At 40.7% G+C, this 23,539-nt stretch overlaps 1 protein-coding gene and 1 long non-coding RNA gene across 10 annotated transcripts in view; one reads left to right on the top strand and one right to left on the bottom strand.

Moving 5' to 3' along the window:
• Nucleotides 1-23,539, bottom strand: part of Fars2 (phenylalanyl-tRNA synthetase 2, mitochondrial) — a 448,933-nt gene that overhangs the window by 217,640 nt on the left and 207,754 nt on the right. The window lies entirely within an intron of this gene.
• On the top strand, nt 14,644-16,959 carry LOC121829583 (uncharacterized). Its single transcript, XR_006072552.2, has 2 exons — nt 14,644-14,918; nt 15,124-16,959. It is a non-coding gene; the product is annotated as an uncharacterized LOC121829583 (long non-coding RNA).

The raw sequence follows: 23,539 nt of genomic DNA, 5'->3' as shown, positions 1-23,539 counted from the left end.
GGGAATTCATCTGAAAAGGCTCTGAGTCAAAATTCAGTCATCTTCTCTTCTCATTCTTTCCGTTTTTCTTTTTCCCTCCCTCCTCCTCCTCCCTCCTTCCTTCCTTCCTTCCTTCCTTCCTTCCTTCCTTCCTTCCTTCCCTCCCTCCCTCCCTCCCTCCCTCCCTCCCTCCCTCCCTCCCTCCCTCCCTCCCTCCCTCCCTCCCTCCCTCCCTCTCTCCCTCCAAGACAGAGTCTCACTGTGTAGCCCTGACTCTCCTGGCACTCACTTTTTACCCAAGGCTGGCCTCAAACTGACAGAGATCCACCTGTCTCTCCCTCCCAAGTACTAGGATTAAAGTCGCTCACCACCAGGCCTGGCTACTTCTCTTTCTTTATCCAGGCTCCCCTTTCCTATGACATACTATTCAGACCAATCCCAACTACTCTTTCCTCCTTTTCATACCAAAATGTATCATTAATACATATACATGTTTAAGAGCAAGGGTCTCACTATATACCCCTGGTTGGCCTAGACTTCACTCTGTAGCCCAGGCTGGCCTCAAACTTTCAGAGATCTGCCTGTCTCTGCCTCCTGTGTGCTGAGAGTAAAGGAGTGTGCCATCAAACCTACCAAATATGGATGAATAGCGTTGACTGGGTTCCTGCAGGAAAATAATGCCGTGCCCGCCCCCCAGACCCCTGTAAACTCTGGCTCCTAGCAGCCTGAGTTCTTACCTTTCTTGGACATTTCTGGGCTTTCAGAGCTAGATTGAGGAGAGGACAGCCTCTCTGAACAAGTGGGCAAGTGAGTTAGTTCTCTTGGGAGTAGGGCAGTTCTACTTGCTTGGAAAAAAGTAGAGTCTGAGCATAGGTAAAACTGTGGGTAGACATAGGCCATGTGTCAGCACCCTTTATCTTCTAGAAATTCCCTAGCAGAGCATGTCCAAGGGAAGGAGAAATTCCAATGCTGCTCTGCTCCAGGAAGGCACATTTGGTGGCCACTTCCTGCTCAGATTCTTACACACGGCAGCATATGCTCTTGAGGTGTGCAAGGATGTAAGGGCCATGGCAGAAAGCTGCTCCCATTTGGGCAGGCCTGGTGTCTACCTTGGAAAAGTGGGTTCTAGTAAGTCACTGGCTTTTCCCATTCTCTCAGCTTAGGTGTACACTAGTTTAATCACATGCTCCTAGGATACGTAAAGAACCGAATAGCTAAAAACACTGACCCTGGAGGCAGACAAATCCCAGCTATACCACTTACTAGCACGTTACCTAGGTAACCTATTAAATCTCTCTCTGAGTCAATGTCTCCATTTGGAAATTGAGGGTGATTAGTAAATTATTAAAGGGAACAGCTTGGGACAGAACCTAGAAGAAAGAAAGAACCTTATGGTGATTATCGTGGAGTAGTTCTGGGAAGCTAGGAACATGTCACCTAGCAATGGTCATGTGCCTTTTAAAACCTGGTTTGCCTTGGGTTTCTCTGGGGGCAGAGTTCAGACCACACACTCAGAACTTTTCTCATGTTCACACAGCATCTTATGTGTGGTTCAAAAGAATCTAGAATTCTCTGTAGTTCCCTCTTCCCATCAAACAACAGGCCCCAACTACGAGTCTGCTCTGTGTGTAGAACTCAGTACCCCCCTGATGCCTCTCTTCTATACAAAAGCTTTGGCCCTGGTCATGGATTATTTATCTTCTCTTGGACTCCCTCTCGCATGTGGTTTCACTTTGTGAACTATTTGGTGGGATGCTCAACAGAACACTGCCTATTTGTAGGTACCACTGTGGTTTCAAAGACGTGATTATAGAAAAGAGTGTTCAACGGAACACATGATAGCATTAGTAAAGTTCCAGTCTAGGAAACACATGCACTGGGGACATACGTTAGGTTTCCATCACCACAGCAAAATGCCCCAGATAACTTATAGGAAAAGGCTTATTTCAGCTCACAGTTTCAGAGTCTGTCATCATTTGTGCCTCTGAGGATGCAGCAGTATGAACCTGCTTCCTCATGTCTAAGAAGCAAAAGAGAGAGGCAAGAATCCCACAGGTCCCTTCAGGGAACTGTTCTCAATGATCACCTACTGGGCAGCACTGCTATCTCAAAGTTTTGCCATGTCCCAAGAACAAACCCTAGGGAGAAAGCCTTCGTGAGATATTCAAGATCCAAACCAACTGTAAGACAGTGAGACTGGTGTACTCACTCTCACCTCCATGCTGGATGTGTAAAAGCTGAACATTCAGTGTTCCTTGCCAAATGTCCTCCTTTGAGGACTCATTAACTAACTGCCGTCCTCTACCTCCTCAGAAAAAAGGGAAGTAACTGCCTCATGAAGGAAGTAGGGGAAAATTTAATGACACTTGAAAAATTCTACAGGTCAACAACATAGTGCAAAGGGCCATCAGAGGAGCTGGAGGATGCATGTCTGTGCTCTATTAATGACCTGTGTATTTGTTGTGGCTTCGTGGGCTCCCAACAGAAAGCAACTCTCCATTGCAGGCAGCTTTACCGTCCTTTCTCTCCTCTCCATCCCAAAAGGCCTCACTGAGTTCCCTCTTCCTCCCTTCTTCCTCTGTCCCCAGCTTTCCCAATCATGCTTCCTGGTGACAGGCAATCATCCTAATTAGAGTAGCACATGCTAAACTGAGTAGACAGAAGGAAAAGGAAGTAGAATATTGCGAGTTAATGGGTCCTAATTCTCTGGCTGTATTCCTTTTTCTTCCGATGTTAAATCTTAAAATTCTATCCATTTCATAAAGTCACTCTCCCCAAACAAATCCAATGTATCTTTTAGCCATGGATATGGAATATAAGAAGGAAAACAGATGGAGGGGGAACTTAAAAGGACATTGTATAAAAATAAGATATCAGTTGGCAAAGCCAAAAACACACTTCTGCCAATCTGAGCACATGAAACTTCTATAATAATATGTGTTAACCAGGCAAACCGAATCGGCAAAATGTACTCTGCGGAACACAGTGACAATTGTTCCTTTCACCAAGTAACATGGTCAAGTCACACTAACACTAATACTTAGAGTTAATGCTGCTTGAGAGGCACACCTTACAGCTCACAGTCACCTTTGCAAAGATCTTGAGCCCATTCACTGCAGGTCTGTTATTGATCTCTAAGCAAACAGAGGCCTGTTCCTTGGAGACCCTCCAGTTCTCTCTTCCCTTGATGTAGGGACCCTGGTGGTCACATGATTCAGATGTTATGATTATGATGGGAAACTCCACAATAGTATGGATGAACAGTAAAAATTCAGTGAACTAAGTCATTCAGGTTTAAGTTAAGCTGTTAATGCAGCAATGGCCTAACCTATCCTGACTATCAGTAAGGTTTCAGATTCTGGTAAATGGAGGAATCTAAAGTTACTGAAGGATGGCATAACCTTGGAGTGGTACCACATTCTTAATAAAAATGCCATTTTATCATTTACAAATAATTTTGATAAGTCAATATAAATTTTTTACTTAGGTTATGGAGGAGATTTACAGAAACACAGCTGCTTATAAATAGTTATGAATAAGATATTCCTAAACGGTAAAGATGCATTAAGTAAGCATTTGGCTAAAATGTAAGAAATGAAATCCCTGAAAATCTAAAGAACAATGCAATAAAATAGGCTACCCCCAAGGTGCTGTTTAGTCATGATTTCTAGAAGTTTCTATAATAAAGACTGAAAACCCAGTCTTGGCTATGTCAGAATTTTAGTTAGCTCCTAGCATCCACAGGTCTTGGTCAGAATACCCAGGAAAGCTTTTTAAACTTTATAATTCCTTGTTCTGGCAGTAGCCTTCTGTTTCAGGCTAAAAATAAAGGGAATTTGGGTGTGCTTTCAGCCAATAGCAATTAAGTGGAAACAGTGCACGAGGAACACTAGAGTAGCATGGGAGATGCAGATTGTTTTAGGTGCTGTGAAGAGACACCATGACCACAGTAACTCTTCTAAAGGAAAACATTTAATTGGGGCTGGCTTACAGGGTCAATGGTTTAGTCCATTATCATCATGGTGGGAAACATGACTGGACACAGGCAGTCATGGTGCTAGAGAGGTAGCTGAGAGTTCTACATCTGGATTGGTGGGTAGCAGGACAAGCAAGTGAGTCACTGGGTTTGGCTTGAGCTGAAACCTCAAAGCCCACCCCCTATGACAAGGCCACATCTCCTAATAGTACCACTCCCTATGGGCCTATGGCAGCCATTTTCATTCAAACCACTACACAGATTTTTCTGTTTCTTCACTGAAAAGATCATAGGCTGAAGGATATTTATATTTTGTTTGGTTTTGTTTTGGTAGCCATAAACATTGCAATATAAACTGAGATGTTATAAAGGGACAATATGCTTCATCTTAAAACATTTTAAATTTTGGTAAAATACAAGCCATGAAACACATGTTTAAATGCAAAATACAGTGGAGTAATATTCTTGCTGTATAGCCATTATGGTGATCTGTTTCCACAACTTTCTCACTGTTACTTCTGGGTTTGGTTTGGAAATCATGTAATAATTGAAGTTTGTATATATCTAATGTTTTTGGGAAAGCAATTAATAAAAGGAAATGAGGCAAAAAACAAAACAAAACAAAAAACTGCCCGATATTCTACAGGACACCAAGAGAAGTGACTGATAGACTTTAGGCCTGTGGGCTGAAGATGGATGCCCCAACATTGCAGAGGAAATTTGAATGACTGTCCAGGCAGACAGCTGTCTCTGTCATTCTAGATTTTTGGAAGTTGCTTACAATGCTCTTCTTGTTTACTTAGGTAATATTATATCCTTCTGAGTTATTTGATGTAGTTGAAGACTAGGTAGTCATAATTTTCCTTAGTTATGATACAAGGTAAGTTAGATATGAAACCTTAGACTCACAAATACAGGATAAATAGAATATTTTCTTTGAATTAGCCAAATATAAATAGACTAGATATTGTAACTGTGATTCTTGCTTGATAACTGTTCTATTATATGTAATTTTACTATTTTAAAGTTAAAAATGTTCCTTTTTGAAAAAAAGAAAAGGGGAAATGCAATGAATATCTTCCTATATGCTGTGAATATGGGTTGCTCTGACTGGATGATAAAAATTCGTTTGGCCTATGGCAAGTCAGCTTAGAGGCAGGCAGGAAATTCAAACAGATAGACAGGAAGAGAAAAGAGAGGCAAGGCAAACGCTGCAAGCTGCCACCAGGAGAAGCAAGATGTAAAGGTATTGGTAAGCCACAAGTCATGTGGCAAAGTATAGATTTATAGAAACGGACTAATTTAAGATATAAGAGCTAGCTAGCAAGAGGCCTGTCATAGACTATACAGTTTTAATTAATATAAGCCTCTGTGGCTTTACTTTGGGGACACAAAGGGGCAAGATTTGTCCCAACTGCAGAAGGCCGGTACACAGGAAATCTTTCAGCTACAACCTGCCACACATTAAACATGGCCTTTACCATTAGTGTCAACTATCAACTGCTACTCCAGATACCAAAGGTTACCAAATACCAATGCAAACAGATCTCTACTTTATGTTGTCACCAAAACCCAAACCATAGATAAAATAAAAGCTCAAAAGAAAACTCTGGAACTTCATTCAGCCTCTAGGACTTGCACATTTCAGAAATTAATATCTAGAAAAATTCAAGAGACGCAAGCAAAACAGAAAAACAAAATATTACACAAGAACAGGAAAGACTTCTAAGAAGTCTTGCAAGTATTCAAAAAAGCTTCCAAGAACCGGAGTCCATCATTAGTACTGGCTTTATCCAGAATGAGGCAGGAACTTGGATGTTTCTTGACATTAAATTTGTCCAAAGAAGCCTGACTCTGATTCCTTTGAGGAATCAGGTGGCAGCCAAATCTATCATTCAGTGACCAATCGAAATCCAACAGTATGTCCAAAATATTCCATTTCACTAACACAGTACATGTTGATATTCTCTCATTTTCTATTGTAATAAATTTATCATGATTTTTAAATCAATATTTTACTTCTTTGGGGACTGTATTTCTTTGAAAACTCACTTCCATGTGTTATCTATTCTCAGAAACTCCAAGGGTAATTTGAAAAATATAGCTCCATCATTTTTCACTCGACAGGATTGGCACAAACTTCAGTGTGACAATGAAAAACATTAGCAGGAAGGTAGATTAAAAAAGACTCTCATATATTGCTACCTGGGTAAAGAGGGGAATGCAGCAGGCTGTATTCCTATCTGTAACATATTCTCAGAAGTGGTAACTGAATGTCAACTGAATGTGTATGATACTATTCTCTGTATCAGTGGGAGTATTTCACATTTTTCTTAACAAGAATTTTAAAAACATATCTTACACAGGGATATAAAGTGAGACAAGTCACTTCCTATATACCCTGCCAAATACAAAGAAGTGTGTAAACAAGTGTGACTATTAGGACAATAGCTGTAACCACACTTCTACACAAGTGCCTGTTTTGGGCTCTCGTGGTCCTAACATTCATGTTAGTGAGTTTGTTTGTTCCCCATTTGAGTAAGGGTCTAACTCAGTAGCTCAGGCTAGCCTACCAATCAATATATAGCCCAGGCTGTCCTCAAACTCCTAGTAATCCTCCTGTTTCAGTATCTCCAGTACTGAGATTACAGATGTGACCTACACACAAAATTTAAGCAAACAAACAAACAAACAAACATATATACACCCTCAAGGTCCAGCAAGATGGTAAGGGCCAAGTTTGCCAATCTGAGATGAATTCCTGTAACCCACATGGTAGTGGAAGAATGGATCAACTCCTGAAGGTTGTCCTCTGACAACAACGTGTTTAATACACACACACACACACACACACACACACACACACACACACACACACACACGATCTTTAAAAATTCATTTTAAAAAATTAACCCAGCATGAAGCTCTGTCTTTGAACTAGATTTATGATATTCAGGTTTGGCTCACCTTATGAGTCCAGCAGCAGTCTTTGACAGAGTCAAAAGAGTAGTGCCTGGAGTCAAGAAAGAAAACTATTGTTGACTTTCTCAAAAAAACAGCTACCAGCCTGCCACTGTGGGAACTGGCCAGGTCAGGACTGGACAGCAATTGTAGGAAAATCACAAAAAGTCATAGGCAGAACTCAGCTTGGATAGGAACTACCCATTTGTCTACTCAAAGCAACCCTGGGAAGAGTCTCATAATTCACTTTTCAACAAAGTTCATCTTTAGGACTATGCCTGGATCCATCCAATGCAATACAATAGGATGAACACTACATTTGGCACTTGCAACCAGACAATAAAACATGATAATACAAAAATAGCTTATTTACTTTCATATATTACTACTCCATAGAGTACTGGACTTAGAGACTTACTGTTTTTAAGAATATTGAGAAAACAAAAAGAATTTTTGAAATAAAGAACTGCTATTTACTTAGAATATCTTCTTTCTTGGCATTGCTGGGAATTATGACTGAAGAAACTAGCAGCATTCTTTCTATTCCATAACCAGGCTTTCCCTGAAAAACTAGAAAAATTATGACCACTTCAAAAATACAGTATTTGTATTAGTTACTTCTCTATTGCTGTGATAAGACACTATGACTAAGGCAAGTTATAAACCAATAAACATTTCATGGGTTTCTGGTTTCAAGAGGTTAAGAGTCGACAATGGCAGAGCACAGGCATGGAGGCAGGAACAGCTGAGAGCCCATATCTCCAACCACCAAGCAAGAGGTAGTGGGACTGGAAGGAGACTGTTAAAACCTCAAAGCCTACTTTCAGTGACACAACTCCTCCTACTCCTTCCCAAGCAGTTCCACCAACTGAGAACCAAGTATTCAAACAATGAGCCTATGGGGGCCATTTTCATCCAAACAACCCTACTCTACTCCTTGGCACCAATAGGCTCAAAGCCATATCACAATGCAAAATGCATTTAATCCACCTGAAAAGTTTCTTTCTGTCTCAACACAATTTAAGAGTCCAAAGTTCAAATCTTTTCTAAGACTCAAGGAAATCTCAATTGAAACTCCTATAACATTAATAAGCAAATTACAGATTTTCAATATACAATGGCGTAAAATATACATTACCATTCCAAAAGGTAGGAATCAGGGAATAGTGAGAAAATACTGGATCAAAGGAAGATCAAAGGCCTTCAGTGAAAACTCCAAATCCTCTAGATCTTCTGTGTCTTAAGGGCTTAGGTGGCTCTTCCCTGCCATCTTTTGTTGCCTGTAAGATACCACTGCTCTCTGGCTGGTTCCAATCCCCATGCAGAGCTCTCTTTGGCAAGCATCCATGGCTCTGGCATCTCCAACAATGCAATCTAGGCTTTGCTTTCACAGTTTCACTCAAAGGTCTCTCAGAGCCTCCATGCAGGGACTCCCGTGACACATCTCTGACCTCAGCAGCTCCCCTTAACCAGGGAGGAATATTCTACAACCTCTTTACTAGTGTATCTTTCATAACTAAAGGCCGTGCCACATGGAGAACACTGCCAAGTATAGCAACCAACTGAGGTGAACACTAGACCCCCTGAATCATAACAACGATGGAGCAGAAAATCCCTAAGACCTTTTCTTGTCACCAACTAGAAGCTTAGCTGGGCAGGGTCTTGCCCTGAGGGCACTCCTCCCTTTATTCCAAAGTATATCAGGCTACTCCTTAATGTCATTCTCTCCTTCAGCACAAGCCTTGCTTTTTTCTTTCCAAACTGTACTTGTTTCATTTCTTTCTCCTCTCCATTTGCTCTTTTTCATTGTAGACCTACAAAAGAACAATTACTAATAAGAATGTGACAGAGTCATGTGGCTGTCTTGAAATCACATCCACCAAAAAATTTACCTCATTACTTTCTAAATTAGCCTCAGGCAAATTGTTAGAACAAGGGTAGAAGGCAGCCATATTCTTCACCAAACCATCACAGGAATGACCTCAAGCTCAGTGGCTGTTCAAGTTTTTGGTTCCTTTTGATGCCTCTTGAGCCTACACAGTCTACAAATCTCCCAACACTACTGTCTTCCAAGTTTCTACTACTATGACTCATTAAGCTCTGCCTACAGCATCGAACTGCTTTTCTAGTACTAAGTCCCAAAGCTTTCCATAATCTTCTAAAAAAGCATATGGTCGGGTCTGTCACAGCAACAGTCCACTGCCTGGTACCTACTTCTTAGCTCTTTTCTATTGCTGTGATAAAACACATGACCAAAGCAATTTATAGAACAAAAAGTTTATTTGGGGATTCCAAAGGAATAACAGCCCATCACCATCATGGCATGGTGCACTGGCAACAGGCAATCAGCGGGTGCAATTGAGAGTCCTCCCCATGCTCCACAAACAGGAAGCAGAGAGCACATTGGGGATTGCAAGAGGCTTTTGAAACCTTAAGCCCACTCCCAGTGACATACATCCTCCCACAAGGCTATGACTCTGAATCTTTCCCAAACAGCCTCTAACTGGGGACCAAGTATTCAAATACCTGAGACTTAAGAGGGGCATCTCATTCAAACCACCACAGTATTTCAGTTAATTCTTTGAGAAATTCATATACATGTAAGTGTATTTTAACAATATTCACTCTCCATCCTTTCCCCAACTCTTCTCATATCAACTCCCCACACACAACTTAGTATTCTGTTTTGTTCTTTTCTTAAATAATTCCATTTGTGATGCCCATATACTCATGGGTATGGGGCCATCCACTAAAGCATGGCCAGACAACTGAAGGTCGTCACAAGCTTAGAGGAAAATGACTCTCCCTCCTCCAGAAGCCAACAACTGTCAATAGCTTCTCCACTAGGGGTTGGAACTGAGGTGCCCCACTCCCTTCCAAGCTGGAATGTTAGCTGGCTAGATCTTGTGTGCATGTGAGTTCACGAATGCAATAGTTTTGTCAAGTTAGAAGATACTGTTTCTCTCTGATTCTCCCCAACATCTGGCTCTTATATTCTTTCCACTTCCTCTTACATAATAACAAGAACCTCTTTCTTAAAATAATGAATGTGTTTTAAGCTCTTTAATCATGGCCTAGAAAGATGGCTAGAAAGCAAAGAGCAATAGCTGCTCTTCCAAAAGAGCCAGGTTCAATTCCCATCATCCACATGGTACTTGAACTGTCTATAATTTCAGTCCCAGGAGATCCAATGCTCTCTTCTGGACTCTGCAGACACCAACTACCCATGTGTTAAACTGACATACATGTAGGCAAAATATCCGTACAGATAAAATAAATAAACAAAAACTCTCGAATGGTGACAAACCCTTTGCTATCTTTAAAGCAGTCCCTTGAGGCTAGCTTCAGGAAGTCCACTGCTTCTGATACAGACAGCATCATTCTTTTGGCTTTGTTTAGACAATGTACAGCTCCCACACTCAATATGGACTCATGTAAGATAATCTTTATTGTCAACTTGACCATATTTGGAATAACTTAAAACTCGTAACTCTGAGCATGTCTGAGATTATTCCCACCCAGAATGTGAAGAGCCACATCCTATGACCTAGCACTCTAGACTGATTGAAAAGTGGAACACCAGTGTGTGTCCTCTCCTTTGCTTCAGGGCCTTCCCAGGTGCACAACCCCCTGTCTGCACTCCTGTGCTTCCATGGACTGTACTCTCTTCAACAACAAGCCAAAACAAATCCTTGTTCCCTTCATATGCTTTTGTCAGGTTTACTGACACACCACCGAGAAAAGTAAATAACACAATGCAATAGCAAACCTTCATTATTCAAGGCAAGAGCCTGTTACCATCTGTTCAGAGCTTTTGAATGGATTTTCCCATGATTTTTTATATGTACTATGTAATCTCAGGCATTACATTTTAGATGTAAAATTTTACCATGAAATAGACATTCCGCTTTGGTATAAAAATGGTCCCATAAAACACTGCAAGTATTATATCAATCCTTACTAATTAAAAAAAATCCTCTCAACATTGAAAAAAAATTCAAAGTGCTAATGATACATCTGCTATAAAATTTGATTACTTCAGGAACCCTTACATATTATTAGGAATTAAATGTCTTAGTAAAAGTAAGAAAATCAAGAATAGTTTTTATTAGGAATTATGATTTATAAGTATTAATATTAAAATTATAAGTAATAAAATATATATTCCTTACTTGATGGAAACAACATTTAAATTACTATTAATAAAAATACTATCTTTTAATAAGTTATCCTAAAAATTGGTGATCCTGGATGGGCTCCTTCTGGCCCTTCCTTGAGTATGGACCTTCCTCACACAACCATTTCTATTTTCTATATTTTTCCATCATATTCCCTCCTGATAATCTAAAATCTAAATATAATGTAAAATCTTCCCATGTGTAGAATAGTTGCAGGTTTGCCCAGCTCTGACCTCCCTGAGCATCACAGACTTACCTACTCTAAACTCCTTTGAAATACATTAAGTCATATCAAATTATTGTTTCTCCCAAATGAAAATGTTTGCAACACAACTATCCACCAGTCACCAAAAACTGAAACCCAAGAGTGAGTTTTCTCCAAATGCCAATTCCAGGTCAGCAGAGCTAGCATCACTGCCCCTTTACAACCCTTCATGTATACCCACCAGAGATTGCATCCTAGCCTGTGCTCCAGTGACTGGCACTGCATCATCAACTAGATGTACAAACTTCAAAATTCTCACACTGAACTTTCTCCCATTTAAACAGGTACAGAGAAAATAAATGGCTCAGAAACAACCCCAAGAATCTCCATGTCCTTGAACTAGCCCCATTCAAGAGCTCAACAGCAACACCTGACCAGTGCCTCTGAGGCTGGACAAGGCATCTTGAACACCAGCAAATACCTGATGGATTTCAACAAACATCAACCTTTTACAGGACTTAGTTTTCCTCTTCAGACTGTCTCATAATCATTATTATAGATTCAGCTCAGACAATCCTTCCTAATTCCTAGCTATGCCATGTCCTGTGAATCACACTCCATCCATCCTCATGTAGAACACCATCATGGTGTCTGACTGAGTATAGGCCGGTTTATACTTCTGTCTCTAACACCACAATTCCAGCATCTCTAGAATGAAATCCTACTGCATCTGCTCATATTTATATTTCAAGCTTCTTACAAAATCTTGTATATAGCAGCAGGCAAATGAATCTGTTTTAAATACAATGGAGTCAGAAAAAAATCATGTGCCACTTCTAAATAAACATATCAAAGGTTAATTTAAAAATGTGAAGTTGTATTCTAAACATGCACAGTGCTTTCACAGGTTCTCTTTCAGTTACACATCTGTGATAATATTATACCTCTAATTCAAGCTTGAATACAATAGATTTAAATTCTGGAGTTTTAAGTGCTCTAAGATCTGATCTACCTTAAGAATGAGGAGAAAACAGGTTAAAAAATTAAGTGATGAATACAAATTTAGTGAAGATGTAATGACACCACAGTCTAGTCACTTAAGGCTTCTACCTCACCACTTGGCTCATATGGTTACATCAACTACCCATGTTAACCAAAAAGAGCCCACAAACTACAGATCATCCATACTACTGAATTTTGTTTGTCAGGACGGTACGGCATAGAACATTCTATTCAGTCAAAGTTCAGAGTGCTACATTCTCTGATCCTCCTAGAGCCGTGTTATATTTCTAGCCATACAGTAGGTGTGAGAGGACATGGGTCACTTGTGGTGTGAGGCACTTCTGCACTTCCATGCCACCAAAGTGCTTCTTCCCTCACCGAGGACCTGGCTGAACAGCACTGTTACAGTGTGGAACAGGCCTGCACTGCTGAGTTATCAATTGGTCCCTGCTGACTCATCTAGCATTTTCAAGAGCAGGGTATACATATTTGTTGTGCTAAGTGACTGGGATTCTGAGAAGTTTGTGTTTTTCCTGCCACAGCAGCTCATGCTTAATTACCCAGACTAACACAGACAGCAAACTAAATTACATACATAAGGCTGTGCTTCTCCAAGTTGAATGCAGTGCCAAATGTAATTAATACCACTCAAGCTACTGAATACAAATCTACTACAGAGTTATTTCATTTCTATTTTTTATTTTAAAATGGTGTGCTAAATTATACATTTAATTTAAATGCCACAGGTGTGTAAAAATATGAATTCAAAAACTTGTCACTGTAGAAAACACACACAAAACCAAATATTCAATCAGGTTTCACTGGCACTCTCCCAAGAGTTTCCAATACCATGCTAGGGTCTGAGTCTTTCTTTGCATGTGGGTATTTGACTCCTTGAGGAATTCCTGAGGAGCCCTCACCTGTCCTGAGTACCTCTCTTTCTTATTGTCTATCATTTGCATCCTGAGTAGCACCACCTATGTGTAATAATCACAAAGTTACTATTATTACTACTGCCAAGGAAATACACAATCTTAAGTTTTATAGCTTGCAAATTATTGCATTCTCACGTATATTACAATAAGGAGGACTGACTAATGATGTCCACAGTGCCTCTGGGGATGATCCCCACAGGCATGCTGATTATTATTCTGTACTGGAACCTTTGGCAGGAGTTGGAGGTGGTGTCAGGTAAAGATGCTCAATGCAAAGTGACTTTGCAACTGAAATTTTCTTTCCTTTGTGTTCCAGCAAAAAGAGTTTTATCCAACTATTAGGTGATTCCCTAAGCTCAGAATTTCCAAATTTAAAATTGATAATTGAACATATTTATAGTAACATTTCATATATGTTTTGAGTTTTCAATGCCACCAATCCTCTCTGATAAAACTATGCAATCCCCAGTTACTATTGTAGAGTGTATAGGACTCAGCTCCCCACATCTGAGAGGAGAGAGGGGAGGGGGATTGTATATATACTGTTCCTCTAGCATGCATTTCCTTCCATTAAAGAATGTGTACTTGGTTGAGAAGAATTTCAGCCATGTAATTTGTTTTAATTAGATGGCTAGCAGATTACTTGTGCTTCATTTGAGTCTGGCTGAATATTTCGTGAATTTGCAACACAGAATTATTTCAGAAGTCACATCATACCTGGAACATTACTAGATTCCATTTATCTTTTACCTTTTTCTGGTCCTGATTTACACACTCACTTTTTGTTTTCCCCCTATGTATTTTGTTTATCTATAATCACTCTCAAACCTTGTATACCATGAAAGCATGCAGATGACCACATGAAGGGATTCAACAGCATATTTATTTTGACTAGGATATATTTTAAAAATTATATTTTATGTGTATGAGTGCTATGGAGTGCATGTATGAATGTGCACCATATGTGTTTCTGGTACCTGTGGAGACCTCTGATTCCCTGGAACTTGAGTTATAGGTGGTTATGAGCCATGTGAGTGCTGGGAACCAGACCTGGGGCCTCTGTAAGGGCGGCAAGTGCTAACCACTGTGTCATCTCTCCAGACACTAAACAGTTTTGGGTTTTTTTGTTTTTTTTTATTAAATTAAATTTTTTTTCTCTAAAAAAATGGTTTTGAACATTTAGAACGTGTAATAGCACATAAAGCCTTCCACGCTCTGGAAACCCAGCAGGTCTCTGTTCAGGACCTAAGTACTGACTGAGACAACAACTTATTCCAAGGACTTAGTGTTCATTTTCTGTGCTTGAGGGCGGCAAAAGAGACTGGTAAACACAACTGGGTAATAAACAGTCGTTACTATGACAATCTCAACCCACTGCCTCCCTAGATACAGAAGAGGTTCTGGAACAGAAGGCCAAGAGGAAAAGCCAGGGAGAGGTTGGGGGAGGCAGTACTGAGAACAACATAGGTGCATCATGGGTAGCATTTTAGTCACAAATGACATAATGTATCTTCCATGGCTAATTCAAGTCATTCTTCAACCCTCAGCCAAATGGCATTTCTTGGGGGTGTTCTTCAATGGCCTTCCGAATTACGATAGATTCCCATTAACTACTTGTTCTATAATATCTGATAATCATTGCTGTTTATAGAAGCCTTACTCTGAATCGGGCACCGCTCCAGGTAAATGCAAACACGAGGCAAAGCTCTGCTTCTTTACCGAGTTCTAGTCTTAGCTACTGATTTCACTGGCCACCCTAGCACCCAGAACTACCCTGGAATCTACTCCTTCCCTTACTAAACAAGTCACTGATTCTACCCCATTCTGACCTCTGTCTCCTGAGCCTAATTCCACAGTAACAGACTACTAGTCTCCATCCTTTTCCAGGAAATATCCCCATAATCTCTGACTTCTGAGCCTCCAGTCCCTGTTCTTGGCAACCCAACCTACATAGCTACTAGAGAATGAAAGCTGGAGAGTGGTGATGAGTCAAGCCTTTGAGACCCCCAGCAGAGCTGATGGCTGAACCCAGCTACCCTCTGCATCTTCCCAAGTGATGTTTCTGCCACACTCAACTGTCTGCGGTTCAGCCTCTGCCACACTCAACTGCCTGCGGTTCAGCCTCTGCCACACTCAACTGTCTGTGGTCCAGCCTCTGCCACACTCAACTGTCTGTGGTCCAGCTTCTGCCACACACAACTGTCTGGAGTTCTCCATATCTGGACTACTTTTTCATGCCCAACATTGATGCCTACTATGCCTCCTACTGGATCCTCAGTGTGAACCTCTTATTTGCTGATGAAAAGAATGAACACATTCATTTCTTAATGAAACCAAATGAAAAGAAACAACAGATGTGTTATGTGCCCTGCTTGGCCATCTTTATCTGCAGTTGTGTATCCCTTATATCTGCTTCCCAAATGCCTCGCACAGTATCTGTAACCCAGGAGGTCCCAAGTCACGTCTTTAGAAAAAATGGGTAAAGAAATGAACAAATGGATGGACATCATCAGCTGAAGACACAGTGGGTACAAAGCAATGATCTTCTTCATGAAGGAGCCAAGGGTATTTGCTAGTTTCCTTAAAGAGTGAGGAAGATGCAGGTCCTAAGAGGTAAAATCATCATATATGACCACTGGGAACCTAAGACAAGGCATGTTCTTGTTCTACTTCGCTTTTAATTCTTCTGATACTGATTGCAATAGTGTAAGGGTAGCACAATATAATAGACAGAGAACTGCCTTGGGAGTGAAAAAACTTGAGGTCAATTCTAACATTGACTCTACTACTAATTAGCTATGTGGACTGGATTCAGCTGCATCGTAAGCAAGCCAACACCATGGACCTTCTTTTTATGAAAGCAATCAAGCCCCACCCCCTTTCACTTTTTACTTCAGTTGGGCTTTTGACTATTAAAACTAAAGAATGTTAATAGCCTACCTTTACTGTCCCTTATTGCAGAATTAGCCTTATAGTATCAACACAAAATGAAAAGAGGGCTTTCTGAAACTTGTTGCAAGTTGCAAAGGGTCTGATTGATGAATATACATGCTTGTCCACAGATCCCTTGCATTGTATCTGGTCCTGATCTATCCCTATTTTATTTATGGCTCTCAACCAATACTTAAAGAAATGACAACCCTGTTTATCTTACTTTTACATCGTGAGGATCTAGAACAAACAGTTAAAATTAACATGCAAGAACAAAGACTTGATGGTCTGCAAAGAGCAAAGAGGACAGATTTAATAAGACAGACAGACAAAAAGTCGATGTAGGCCTCTGAAATGACTCTCTGCATCAGTCAATCATGCCTTATCTGCCAATTACTTATTTTGTGAGTCAGCTCCCGTGGACAAGAAGGTGGTGGTGGAGCTCAGGTCTGGAACACATCCCGCAATACTCGTGGCCAAACTCCTCTTTGTTTTCCCCTTCTCCTAAAACACACTTGGAAACATTAGATAATGTAGGAAACAAAATCCTTCTGTTTTTCTTTGTAGCTTATAATGAAGTTTCCTGTCTGAGCATATATTTTTATTCTTTGTGGATAGGGCATTATTTCTTAATTGTAACTGTTTCTATAGTTACTTGGGAAAGTTGCCCATAAGTGATTAATTAGCTTTTTGATTATTGTGTGTTTAAGAGCCTTGAGGTTTATAGGCATGTACACCTGAAAATTAAAATTTATCAACATTAGCATAATGAAATAAAATGATTTTATGTAACTATGATTTATATTTATTCAGTAAGTTAGTTAAGCATAATTTATAGGTTATTTTTCATCCCACAACTGCTTTTATTCTCTTCATTTCTTCCTTCAGGGAAATTTCCATATTTCTTAACTCCCTGTTTATATACAAAGTCTTCATCTTGGAATCCATTCTTCTTGTCTGTCCCTCCTTTCCCCGTTTTCATTTGTTCTTTGCTGAGAATCCAGGCATTCTGAGTGGACTGTGGGGCACTTGAACCAGCTGGCTCTCATTCTCCTGCTCCATCCTGTGTGTGAATGAGCAGTGCTAGCTCTGATTTGTATGGCCTCAGTAGCCTTGGGGAAAAATGAACAAGGGACTATCATATTCCAGCCCAGTGAGGCCTCCAACTCTATGCATCAGCAGAGACCCACACAGACAAGCCACTTACCAGACACACACCCAACTCTTAGAAAACCGTCAATCATGTCTCACCTGCCTATTATTTATGTGAATTCAGTTCTGTGGTAGGGTATTCCTCAAAGGACAAGAGGGTGGTGGTGGAACTCAGGCTTGCAACACATACTGGAAGACATGGCCAAGGTCCTCATTTTGTTTTCCTCTTCACACATTGATTTGCACATACAGTAAGCACCCCTTCATGTGCTAGGCCCATGGAATACAAAGGCAAGGCTCTGCACTCTGCTCAAAATCCCTTCAGTCCCTAGGCAAGTGTGCCCATAGTGTGCAAGCCCCAGGCTACTGGTTTAGGAGCCTTATGGTACTTACAGATGATAAGATAAGATAGATCATTCAGTAGTGAAACAGAGAAAGGGCTCTTTGAAGTCAGAGGGGAGAAACCTGTTCCAGCTCCCTGATGTTATGGGTTTGCCTAGATGGAAGACAGGATGTTGTCCTGCAGCAAGAAGCCAAAGGAACCAAGTGTAGTAACCACTAAGCGACCACCTAACCTATCTGCCTGCCATCTCTCCAGGTAGAGTAACAATCTTCCAGTCTACATTCCATCCCAGTCACTGAGTTAAAAAGAAAGGTATCTGTGAAGTGAGGTGAAGTATTTTCTTTCTTTTTTTTTTTAAAAACCCCACCCACTGATGTGAAGTATTTTCAACATAAACAGGGAGCAACAGGTGCTGCAGAAGTTGATACTCATCAATATTTACTAAGACACTTGGTCATACCATGGCCATGGTGTAGAGAATAGCAAGATCATACACATCCTGTGTTATTCTTTGGGGAAAACCCGTTTTTTCAAAGCCCAACCAAAGTCTGAAAATGTAGAACAATTCCTCATGAAGCCAATTTGGGGCAGGCAAGAGGGCTCACTGGGTAAAAGTGTTTGCCCTGAAAACCTGTCAAGCAGAGTTCCTTCCCCAGCATCCACATAAAGGAAAGAGAAGAGCACCAACCCCACAGAATTGTCCTGTGATCTCTATGTATGTGGCACGACACATGCAAGGCCCGCCACCCCCCCCCCATGACAAAAATTTAAATTTAAAAAAAGAGAAGCCAATTCTATAAAAAGGTCATTTTGATATACAAGAGAATTGTCATTAGAGAGAAAAAAATTAAAAAAAAAAAAAAACAGTAATTTTCCAGATGAAGTTACAAGTTCAAGTTTTAGAATCATTTTCTGAGAATGTATATATGAATTACTTCTGATTATTCTCTGTATGACCTCTAAGAAATCCAATTTCTACAATATGTGTGGGTGTGTGTGTATGTGTGTATGTGTGTGTGTGTGTGTGTGTGTGTGTGTGTGTGTGTGTGTGTGTGTACATATATAAGAGCTTGCTGTGTAGGCATGAGGATGAGGATGTGAATTCAGATCCTAGCACCCAAATAAAAAGCCTGGTATAGCCACACATATCTGTGACCTCTGAGGTATAGCAGATATAGACAGCATGTAGACAGGGCTAGATGGCCACCAGTCTAGATCTAGGTCAGTGACAGAGCCCATCTTAAAGGAATAATTCAGAGCATGAGAGAGCAAGACAAGTGTCCCCTTCTAGACCATGTGCGCATACGCAGGTGCACACAACACCCACATATATATCACATTTCTACACATACACATTGGAAATTCTGAAAATATAAGGCTTTGGAATTTAAAAAAAAAAAAAGGAAGCAGAACAAGAAAAATGCTAGCAATACTAAATCCAAACAAACAAACAAAAATACCAATTCCAGACTTTGTTTCCCTTGTAAGAATCTTGCAATCACCACCTCTTCTTCCCATCTATGTAGATGAAAATGGTTTAAATTCTCAGCCCAAGGAGCTGAAGGCTCTGTGGTTAAGAGCACCTGCTGCTGTTGAAAAAAATCCCAGTTCTGGTCGCAGGACTCACATCAAACAGCTCACAACTGCCTGTAACTCCAGTTGCAGGGGATCTGAAGCCCTCTTCTGACCTCCATGGGTATAATCATGAGGTACACATATATCCACTTAGACACACACATGATCATAAAATAAATAAATTTTAATTAGGCATCCCCAGTCCAAGACTAGCAGGGCCATTATAACAGTGAAGTCACCATCAGAGAGAGCTAGCTCCACATTGCACTAGAAAACAAAATGGGAATTCTGAGTAAAAGAAACTACGTGAATATAAACACCTAGAGGAATACATATGTTAAGTACTAGTGTATACAGGTATTGTACTGAGGGCAATGCTTGTGTTAAAGGCAGGTTACAGAGAGTATCTACAGAAAGAAGCCACCATCTCTGAGCATAAGAACAGTCCTAATGTTCTATGTCATGACATCCTAGGCTTTCCCTTTCCTGCTCCAAGCTTGGTTTGTCTCTTGACATCCTTTTCTCACTCATCAACTATACTCTAAAGAGCAAGGCACTCAGGAGGCCAGAGCTGTGCACCTCACCCTGCAAGTCCCAGTTTTTCCTGTACCTGCACCTTTGATCCTGACCCTCATTTTCTGAGCTGAAGCAAGAAAGTAAAACCCAGGACAGACTGGAATTGTCCTCTACCATGAACAGCTCATTTCTTCAATGAACTGCTGCTGTTGAGAAGAACTTCACTCAAGTTTCTGCATGACATTTTCCACAGCTACACAATGTAAATGACAAGGCCACTGTGTATCAGACTGGGGTCCAACTGCCTGCACTGAGTTCTATTTAAGGAAAATAAGAACAGGTGAGTCGGACCATGTTGGATGTTTATTACAAGTGTCTCCCATCATTTAAAAGAAAGGGTGGTAACTGCAAGATTCTTCCAAGGGAAATAAAGTCTAGAATGGGTAAAACGAAATTTTGGTTACAAAGTTACCAGTGTGTTATCTAATCTGCACTTTTATTCTCTAAAGCTAAACATGTTTTTTCCATCTCTTTTTAGGGACTGGCAAACCACTGTCCTTCAGTCATGTGTGACCATTTGTATTCACATGTCTTTGCTGCAATTACCCTCACATTAGGATTATTTGGAGACTGACCCAAAGAGCTGATGTTTCTCATAAGCCTCAAAAGCTCACACTTTAGAGAAAACGTCTGTGGACTTTTACATTTATCATGTTACTGTCACATCTTTTGCAGAAAACTTCTCAAATCGAAATGCCTTCTCCTGTCCAGTGGAAGCGCTACTCACCATAATTTCCCAGGTTTCATTTTAGCTTTGGGGGGGCTTCCTCACAGTCCAGCCCATCGTGCCTCCTTCCTCAGGGTCTTTCTGGATACACTTGCTGAATCTTCTCCTACTCACACTAAGGACCTGCAGGCTCTAGTTGCCATCCAAACAAGGTTTAGAATTTCTCATCCAGGGCCCTAATTCAGACTTAGCCTCACTTCCTCTTGCCTTAGCCCCATCCAGCCAGTGTCCACACACACCTAAGTTTCCTCCACCACCACACTGGCTTCTGAGACCCTGCCTGGCTCAGCCAAGTCTGGCTCCATTTCCACCAGAAGGTCTTCTTTTCCCATCCCATAATTCTCTCTTCAAATCCACCCATAGTTTATGGTTTGGCCACTACTGCCCAGGAATCACCCATTTCCTACCAGATTTTCACTTCATTTTATAGATTTTGGAGGTAACAAAAATAAAATAAAACAAATGAGACCCAACATTTCAGCACGGACTCAGCTATGAAGACCTCATTTTAGCGATGATCCTCTTAAATGTGGAAAGTCAACATATTACATTGTAACAGGGGAACCAACTATACACCAATCAATGTACACAGCAATAAGTTTATATCAGACTCAACTACATTCAAGATAATTAACATTTTTACTTTTATCTACTCAAGTATCTAATTGGTCTCATAACAGAGCAGTGTGTTATTAGAAGAATTAAAATATATCAATGAAATAATGTATACTCCGCTTTTGCAAAAGCTAACATCTTGTTTATTTTCCATATCTGCACATTGTAGCCTCCAGAACTAATAACTATTTTCTCAGCAGAATCTGACATGAGAAGAAACTGAGATCATCACATCTTTAACACGCTGAACGTTTATGAATAAACATCTGGACTTTTAACAAAGCAACAAAACCTTGCAGTAGAATCCCTAGCAGGGCAGCCTGGAGGTTTCAGCCCCTGCTGTTGCTCCCTTTTCCTTACTTGCTCTGCTCTGCTTTGGTGTTCTTGCCATATGCCACCAAAATATGCCTGCTCTGGCTGCAGAGTCAGACCTGCCATCCAGGAGGTCACCAGCAGCTAGGCTGAGCCATTGAGAAATGATCCTGATTTATAAATCCAGCCCCAGTTATGCTCTCTGGCTCTCTTAAAAGCCATTGCCATCAACAATTAGTGTCCCAGCCCTGTATTTACAGTCTTAAAACTACCCTGAGCCTGAGCCTTTCACCCTAGGTCACCATTACTCACTCTGGACCAAGAACTTTCACTTTTAACTGCTTTTTCAAACACAAATTAAAGTACTGGAAATTAATAGCTGGAAGGAGATGAAAAAGAATCTGCTTCAAACTCATTTTTAGCCATTACAAGTCAAGAAGTGCTAAACATCAGACTTAGAGGTGGGGAAAAGCTTCTTTTCCGTGGGCAGGTACAACATATGTAGGAGATAATATCTCAAGCCCCAAGTGGTTTGTGAGCATACAAACTGTGCTCATTTCCTAAATAAATGTCAGCTGGCATGGCACATGTAACAATGGCACGGCCAGGCAGCCACAGCAGAGTTAAATACCTGTTACTGACAACCACAGTGTAAACGTGTTAGGAGCCATGCTTTCTACTGCCAAATTCTGAAGCCTCTGTCTTTGAAAGGCTGTAAGCACTGCATTCACAATGAAGGCAGGTGGCATAAAGGGGTTGGTGAGGTTAGATGTTTTTGTGAATCCGTTTTAGAAAGATCTGAAACTCTAGACAGCGGTATGCATGCACTCAAATGTGCAAAACTGGGAACAAGTCATCCTCTATTGGAAAATCAAAGCCATGTACAGAACACCCACATCCAGGCCAGGGTCAGTCTTTAAATATATAGTTAGCCTTTTGGCTTCTCTCTGTGAAAAATGTCAGATAGCAAAGAACAATACTGAAGATTTATTGTTATACCCAATTTCCCTGCTAATCAATTGTCTATAGACTTTCAAAGTGACTTTCTATTTAGCTCTTTTCAGAACAATCTAATGATCAATTGCTGCAGCACAGACTCTTCTCACCAGTAGTCATGTTTATTAGCTAAATCTGCTCCATGCTTCTGAAGCAGATCCATGTGAGAATCAGAGCAGCATTATCAGTGCTAGGAACATGGCTAGATGTCATCTTCAGTATGCTAAGACAACCTGGACTCTGGGGCAGCAGAGAGAGCTGCAAGCAACAAAGTAGAAGGGTATTTACGTATCACAACCAAATCTAAGAAAACAATGTCTGTCAATAGACTGATGTACCCCAGTTTTGGACAGGCTGTTCCTGGTCCAACCACACCTATACACTAGCTGTCCATCAGAATATTGGATATCACAGAACTACAGTAGGGTGTTTTCCAGTCTTCAGTCTAGGTCCATGTATTACAATGGACTTGTGGTGGTATGCTGAAATTTCTTTTTCTGTTGGTCTCGTGTTTTTGTATGTAGAGAAAAGTCAAGTACAATTTCATATATGCACATACAATGTTTGGTTATGCCTTCCCCCTCTCATTGCCTCGCATTCCTGTCAGCCACTCTTCTTCCCTACAAGTCTCCCCCCACATTCATGACTTTTGCTTCATTTGTGCTGTTTAACTCATGACGTATATGTGACCGACTCTACTAGCAGGAAGAATTTATCTCCCCAGTTGATATTTCTCCAAGAGGTGGAACTCTTGTATCAAAAGACCTCAAAGCAGGGCAATCTGCTTTTCCTCTATACTCTCCACCTCACGCAGAAGACAGATGATGCCTTTTATAGAGACCTCACCACTCCCCTCGGTGAGCACAAATGGAGAAGGAGAGAGATGGGAAGGGAAGTGACAGCCAACCCTCTGGATGCTTACATAAGCCATGTGGTCCAGCCAGCTTTAGAGAAATAACATTAAGAGAAATGTGGTCAGTTATAATCAGCAGGTTTTTATGTGAATGTCAGATGTTAAAGGTTACACAGTCACGCTCAACTTACTGGAGAAACGATGGAATTCACTTTTCCTTAAA

The sequence above is a fragment of the Peromyscus maniculatus genome, chromosome 5, assembly GCF_049852395.1.
Source record: "Peromyscus maniculatus bairdii isolate BWxNUB_F1_BW_parent chromosome 5, HU_Pman_BW_mat_3.1, whole genome shotgun sequence".
NCBI lineage: Eukaryota > Metazoa > Chordata > Mammalia > Rodentia > Cricetidae > Peromyscus > Peromyscus maniculatus.
The sequence above is the reverse complement of the archived record's forward strand: the minus strand, read 5'-3'. Positions and strand labels throughout refer to the sequence as shown.